An 8,181-nucleotide genomic window follows, 5' to 3' on the forward strand; every position below is an offset into this window, starting at 1 on the left:
AGCCCTGTGAGATTGCACGGATGGTAATCTGAAACCGGAGTATATGGCAGTAGGTCTGTCACGAGGTAAAGATACAGCTTGAACAGGTTGACAGCGGGGGCTAAGATGGTCAAGGATCAGGATACACCCTATTTGGGTATAGTAAGGCATGTGTTAGCTACAGCGTGGGACGATCAAGAGGAGTATATCAGGGCGATGACCCTTATTGTCATTGATGGGTAGATAGGGTGGACATGTGGGTTCTGCTCTTCTGATAAGGGACGTAACGGAGCGTGGGTTGAGGAGTTGAGTATGATGAGGAATAATAATTCGTTATTTCCAGACTAACTGGCAGAGTTGTACGTGAAGGAGGTGGTATCACGGCATGGAGTACCGGTCTCGATTGTCTTAGATCGAGATGTGCGTTTCAGTTCCAGATTTTTGAAGAAATTTCATGAGGAATTGGGTACGAGGCTGCATTTTTGTACCGCATACCACCCATAGACTGACGGACAGAGCAAGCGGACGATTCAGACGCTCGAGGACATGCTTCGGGCATGTGTACTGGATTTCGGCGGCAGTTGGGACCCGTATTTTCCTTGACTGAGTTTTCCTATAACAACAACCATCACTCGAGCATTGATATGCCACCCTTTGAGCTGTTGTATGGGAGGAGGTGTCGGACCCCCATTTGCTGGGATGAGGTCAAGCAACGTGTGATGGGTAGTACAGAGATAGTGCTTCAGATGATAGAGCCGATATAGCAGGTCAGACAGAGGTTGTTGACCACTCAGAGTTGCCAGAAGAGTTATGCGGACAGGCGACGGTCCGAGCTCGAGTTCCAGGTCGGTAATTTCATACTCCTAAAGGTATCTCCTTGGAAAGGAGTGATTCGATTTAGGAAGAGGGGCAAGCTAAAGCCCCGGTATATTGGGTCGTTTAGAGTGATCGCGAGGGTGGGCAGGGTAGCGTGTCGCTTGGAGCTACCTGCGGAGTTTGACCAGATTCATGATACATTCCACGTGTCGCAACTGAGGAAGTGTATAGACGAAGAGTCGGCACTGGTACCATTGGTGGATATCTAGGTGGACGCGAGTCTGAATTATAGCGAGAGGGTGTTGTGATACTGCGGGATGTCGTAGTACTCACTAGTCAGCGAGAGGGTGTTGTGATACTGCAGGAAGCCGTAGTACTCACTAGTCAGCAAGAGGGTGTTGTGATACTGTGGGGAGCCGTAGTACTCACTAGTTAGCGAGAGGGTGTTGTGATACTGCGGGGAGCCGTAGTACTCACTAGTCAGCGAGAGGGTGTTGTGATACTGCGGGGAGCCGTAGTACTCACTAGTCAGCGAGAGGGTGTTGTGATACTGCGAAGAGCCGTAGTACTCACTAGTCAACGAGAGGGTGTTATGATACTGCAGGAAGCCGTAGTACTCACTAGTCAGTGAGAGGGTGTTGTGATACTGTTGGGAGTCATAGTACTCACTAGTCAGTGAGAGGGTGTTGTGATACTGCGTAGAGCCGTAGTACTCACTAGTCAGCGAAAGGGTGTTGTGATACTGCGGGGAGCCGTAGTACTCACTAGTCAGCAAGAGGATGTTGTGATACTGACGGGAGCCGTAGTACTCACTAGTCAGCGAGAGGGTGTTGTGATACTGCGGGGAGCAGTAGTACTCACTAGTCAGCGAGAGGGTGTTGTGATACTACAGGGGGGGGGGCGTAGTACTCACTAGTTAGTAGGAGGGTGTCATGGAGCGGCAGGGAGCTGCATTATTTGTTGATCAGAGCATGAAGAAAGAGAGTTCTTAGGCTTGAGTAGCCTTATTGGGTTGAGTAATCGGGAGCCTGGGGGCCAGATCAGGGAGGAGACGGAGGTCTCTAAAAATTTTCGGGAATCGCTATACTCTGATTTGAGTTGTGGGTGTCGCAATCCGAAAGAATGGGATAACTGAGGTACACATGGGTTGCGGGAAATGAGTTCTAGGTTGAGTGCTTCTTCGGTACGAGTGGTTCCAACTCTGGGTTGGACCAAACTCTCGAGTTTGAGTTTGGATCTGGGGGTGCATTGAATAGACGAAATGAGATCCTGGATTCAGAGGTGGGTTCCATGTTGAGGAATATTGTTTGTCATCTGATGTCTTAGACCTGTGTGGGTCAGTACTCGGGTACGGGAAGTACTATAAGATGCATGGAACCATGAGTAACAAAGGACAGAGGTCGGGGAGTAGTCGATCTCCAGTTGGTAAGGTAGCATTCGCTTAGGGTTAAGCGAACTTCGTTACTTGTGTGTCACATTGGGCCAATGTGGTTATATTAAAACGGAAACCATGAAGACGGTTGGGATAATGCAACGAATGAACCTGGAGATGCAACTGTTGGGTCGAGATCACACCTGGTACTCAATGATTAAAAGGGATACGAGGAATGCAACTGAGGCTTATGATGTTAGATGTCTGAGGACTTCTGAGCGAGCATGATTTTCTTGTGTCAGAGAACAGGATGTTGAAAGTTTATTGTTCGGATGGATGCTGATAGTATTTCAGTGGATGAGCCTTGGTGGGATGTGAATGCTTTCGTTCCTTGGGACGTGATTCAGACTGTTTTGGTACAAGTGATCGGTAGCCGATTGTCGGATTTTGTCTTGTGAGAATCATAGGAGCAGTGAATTATCAGGGTTTGATGTTCGAGAAGCGAATATCATAGTGATAGCGTGAGTGGGCGGTCTGGCGGCAGGCCAGGCCACTAGAGTTTCCCGATTCTGGGAAGGTCAGAAAGGGGGGGGGGGGATTTTAGCATCAGAGGGGCCAGTTTTGTTCCAATTTGGAGTTCTTGGTCGAATCCAGGTATTCATGGAGAAAGATATCGCTTTGGTATGAGGACCTCTCAGTGGTGCTTTTCGAGTGTTCGGTTTTTTATCTGTGTGGTTTGAGGAGTGATTTCGATGGCGAAATCTATTTCAAGTGGGGGAGAATTGTAACATCCGGAAATTTAGGTGTATCTCTTAAACCCTTCTCCTTTGTCCAAGTTGTCAAGTTTAGCCATTAAAATAAGATTATGGTAAATTAGTATGCTGGGCGTACTGAAGAGTACGATGCGCATACTCATGCGCTTAAGTTGGACGTGGACCTGGTTGGGTACGCTGGGCGTACCAAGGTTACACTGAGCGTAACCGGCCCAGATGCAAAACCCTAATTGTGGCTTGAGCCCTTTATAAGGAATGTATTGTCCTTATCCTCAACCACCATTTGAGGGAGTGAAACCCTAAGAGAGAGCTACCCTTCGTTCTTAACCTGTGTGTGTGCTTTTGAGCTTGGAATTTCCATTGTTTGTTTGTGAAGAAGAAGAAAGAATCATTGTTGAAGCTAGTCTCGGTGTGCAAACTTTGGATCTGAGCTTTGTAATGGTGGGAGCATCACTTGGAGGTAAATAGCTCAGAACTTTCCTCTTCATTTTGTTTTTTGTGTTTCATGGTCCAATTTCTTAGGGTTTTGTCCCAAGATGGAGACTTTTTGAGTAAATGGTCTCCATAAGCCTTGATCTGCCCCATTTCAGCGTTGGATGTGTTGTAGATGAATAAAAATCCAAACTTGGTCGTCATTAAGGAGTCATGCATGAATTAGGGTCTTAATGAGAAAAGTGGATAAGAGGTTGGAAGAAGTTATTACCTTTTTAGCCGTGAAAAGACCTACAGATTCTGACTTTATGGGTTAGGAGGCAGTAGAGTGCCTAGATCTGTGATATGAGTTGTGGCCTTAATCGTTTCAGACAAAAACTTTTGAGAATGGGAAACTGGGACTTACGCTGGGCGTAATCCCAGTACGCGCCGTGTAAGGGGTCGAGTCCCCCGATTCTGGTTAGCCAGAGTACGCCCCACGTACACGAGTTGGTACGCCCCGCGTACTGCTTGCTGTTGACTTCCGTTGACTTTTTAGGGTTTTGGTCAACCTTTGGACTTTTGGGTCAGGGAGAGGTAAAATGGTATTTTACCCTTCTGTGGAATTGTAGGAGTGGGTTTAATCTAGCCTTTGAGAGCCATTATTTATTTGAGGGTGTTGTTTATGTCTTTAGGCGGGGGCTAGACCAGTGGGTTCGAGTGCGAGATTATCTAAGATACCCGAGGTGAATCTTCTCACTATATGTTACCTAGAGTGATATTTATGTGTTGATCGGAGGGTCTTATGTGCTATGTATGAGATTATGTGCTACGAATAAGTTTATGTGCTATGTGAGATATGTATGTTATATGATTGTATAGACCGGACCGGAGGGTCCAATGATACAGACCGAACCGAAGGGTCCAACGATACAGATCGGGCTAGAGGGCCCAACGAGCTATGATCGGACCAGAGGGTCCAACGAGCTACGGGACTGGAGGGTCCCACTGAGACACATCGACCGGAAGGTCGTACTGTAGCCTCAAGTGGCGTATGTGTTGTATGCGGTATTTTGGGGAACTCACTAAGCATTTATGCTTACAGTTGTTTTGTTATGTGTTTCAGGTACCAGTGAGGATCGCGGGAAGGCGCCGGCATGCTCCATACACACACACGAGGAGATTTTATACATTATGATCTTGGGTTGTAGTTATGAATTAATATATGAACAACGAGATTTTATAATATTAATGAATGGAGATATGTTTTAAAAATGTGAAAACTTATTGTGAAATTACGTCGTTACAAGTTGGTATCAAAGCCTTGGTTTGAGGGAAGGCTTTGAGGGATTCGGATATACCTTCGGGTGTATCTGAACTCAAACTGAGGGTTTGAGGAAGTTTTTCATAAAATAAACAATTTTTCCCAGAGAGTAAAAGATTTTGAGAACGGCAGAACGGAGTAGTGTGTACGATCAGCCAGCGCCCGAACGGTGATTTCCCAAAATACCCTTAGATTATGTGTTATGAGATATTATGTGATATGCTATGCATGTTAGAGTAGGCTAGGTACTCATATTAGGACTAGAGTGGCCTGATTTGTGATGCCTTAGCCTAGGAAGATTTTTTCTGCTATGAGATGCTTGAGCGTGAGTAGGTAGCAGTGAGGGGCTATGAGAGGTCTACCAAAGGGTAGCCTATGCTAACGAGATATAGAGTACTTGTGATCTGGGATCCAAGGAGGAGGCCTTGGGGTGAATGCTGATGCGGTGTGGTCGGTAGTATAGGGCCCGCACTACTTAAGACACCGAATCAGTGAGCAGTCCAAGTAAGATTCCTTAGGGTACCAAGGAACGAGTAGGGTTGGGTGATCGAGTGCGATTATACTCGATCGAGTCTTTGGTATCCTTGTGTTATATTTCAGAGACATCATGGTGAGTGCACATCACACTCTAGAGAGCAGCGGAGTTAGCGATAACGAGAATCGCAGGATGATTCGTGATTAGGTGGCCTCAATTTCAAAACCCAACTCTTGTCGAATTTTAAAAGTTCTCTTGATTTTTCTGGTGGAAGAAAGACGATCACCATCGGTGTGGTCACCCAGAAGATTCTACACATTGATGAATCTGTTTAAATTGAGGGGATGAGGTTTATACCCGGTAGGGGTAGAAGAGGGGCCATCGGAAGCATACATTCTAGGTTTCATCGTAGGTTTCTTGTATGAAGCAAATCTTGTGGAAGGATCTAATTTTGAAGCCAAAGGTGCAAGTTTCCAGGATAGTAACTTCATCCATTCCATTAGTGTTTATCGCTTCCTATTCCACCGACTTATCTTCCCTAGATGATTTTTCACATTCTCTTACATGTTTGAGCAGAACTGGGCTCGATGACAGCATCTTTCCAATCATCTCGCTGTGATCTTTTTTCCAAGCTTCGATCCATGGGATGAATTCCCCGTTTTCAAAATCATCATTTCCTTCTTGCATCGAAGTATTCGATATTCCTTTTTTATCGTTGTCAGAGTCGGTATGACACTCAGGAGGATAAAATCTAAAAGGAAACCGAGCATCTTTATATTATATGTGGAGCCCTATATTAACTCTCCACAGATCCCTTATTTAGAGAAGAGAGACCCAACACATATATAGGTACTTATAAGACCGTGTCGCCCGATGTGGGATACATTATCACTCCCCTTCATAGTCGAATGCTCGATGAGGATAAACAGAGATGTGTTGACGTCACGAGGGTGTAGGGCGCCGACTCTGATACCATGTGAATCAATATTTTTCCCATAAAACGTATTTCCTTGATTAATTATCTATATATAGAAATACATGAGAAGGGCCGATGGGCCTAGACTAATTAATGATACATTATGCAAACTAATACAAGCCTATAATGAAATCCGCTAAGATTTCCACCTTTAAATGTTGTTTCACCACCAAATACCAACATCACGCCATTTTAATAGGTAAAAATAACAATTAATTAGCAGCATTTTCCTTTGGTTTTATTGCAATTTGCAAGTAAAATTAAATTACTTTTATAGAAGGAAATATCCCCTTTGAGTGAAATAGTAGTTATGTACTCTAATATCCCCTTAATCTGGCAATTTATGTGAAAGAGTGGATACCTATAATAGCACCATAATTAATTGTAAAAACAGGGCACATGCACAATCGGGTTTGTGGGAATGGGTATAAGGCTATGTTTGGCGCGCCACAACTAGCTGATAAGTTAGCTTATTTTTCGAGCTTTTTTATGTTGTCGTGTTTGGTAAGCCAAAAAGTAGCTGATAAGCTAGCTTTTTGAAAAGCTACTTAGACTAGCTTTTTAAGAGCTTTTTTAAAATTTTCCAAACACACCCCTAATTAATTATAGAAACACATATTCTTACATGTCCTTTTATGTAATTTTATATATTTCAGCTAGTTTTACCAAACGTTATTTTTTATCAGCTAGCTTTTTATTTAACAGCTACCTTTTCAGCCATCAGCTAGCTTTTCAGCTACTCCGCCAAACATAGCCTAAAAGTAGCAAATTAAATCCTTATTATGTATTTATTTATTTTGTTATTCTTCCAAAATATCCGTTGTTCTTAATAATATCGCTGTTCTAATAGAAACAAAAGCTATATGCGTGCCTAATAAATTGATCGACCCCAATAATTAATAATATAAATTCGTTAAAATGAAAAATAATAGCTTTAACTATTTAAATTAATAAACTAAAAGATAAAATAAGGACGGCAGTTGTTTTTTTGTGTATGAAAAAAAAGAAATATAAAGATGACCAAGAGCTGCTTGTTTCCATTATATTTCTACATTCAAGCTTTTCTTTGAAGATCTCAATCTATTCCTAAATGTTATCAACTTGGTTTCCAACTTTATTTCTACCATCAAGATGATGCATCTCATGAATAACTTTGGACACCTGAAGATAGAATTGGAAGCTATAAAATTAGCAACAAACAACTTCGCTGAAGAGAATTGCATCGGTAGAGGAGGTTTTGGCAAAGTATACAAAGGAGAGCTGGTTCATTCCACAGGGCAGATAAGCGTTGCTTTAAAGCGATTAGATCCAAAATTTGGGCAAGGAAATCCTGAGTTTTGGAAGGAGGTCATTATGCTTTCTCTCTACAAGCATGAAAATATTATTTCACTGATAGGATTTTGTGACGAGGGTAATGAGAAGGTCCTTGTGTACGAGTATGCACCTAGGAGAAGTCTTGACTCATATCTCAATGATGATGACTTAACATGGATTCGACGACTTAATATTTGCATCGGAGCAGCTCGTGGACTAGCATACCTTCATAATCCCGGTGAAACCCAACAAAGAGTGTTACATCGTGATATTAAAAGCTCCAACATCTTATTAGATGAGAATTGGAATGCAAAGATCTCGGATATGGGTCTCTCCAAATTTGGCCCTGCCAATCAACAATACACATTTCTTGTCTCCCATACAGTAGGCACTCTTGGGTATTGTGATCCACTATACATTGAAACAGGGTTATTAACAAAAGAATGAGATGTTTATTCTTTCGGGGTAGTGTTATTTGAAGTGTTGTGTGGGAGGTTGTGTATCACTAACCAGAATGGCATTCATGAGTCTTTAACAGGGTTGGTGCGACAGTACTATCCACAAAACAAAATAAGTGATCTTATATTTGGTAATATAAAAGAAGGAATGAATCCCAAATCATTAGATACGTTTGTCACATTAGCTTATCGGTGTTTAAAGAGAGACTTGGAAGACCGCCCACTGATGGCCGACGTGGTCAGCATCCTTGAAAGTGCGCTTGAATATCAAGTAAGTAATGAT

General features: G+C 43.0%; 1 pseudogene; it reads left to right on the top strand.

The window, feature by feature from the left end:
- The first annotated feature begins 7,257 nt into the window (after positions 1-7,257).
- On the top strand, positions 7,258-7,887 carry LOC145049836 (serine/threonine-protein kinase CDG1 pseudogene; annotated as a pseudogene).
- The last annotated feature ends 294 nt before the right edge of the window (positions 7,888-8,181 follow it).

Source organism: Lactuca serriola, chromosome 5, assembly GCF_051521515.1.
Source record: "Lactuca serriola cultivar US96UC23 chromosome 5, Lser_US96UC23_V15, whole genome shotgun sequence".
NCBI classification, from domain to species: Eukaryota; Viridiplantae; Streptophyta; class Magnoliopsida; order Asterales; family Asteraceae; genus Lactuca; species Lactuca serriola.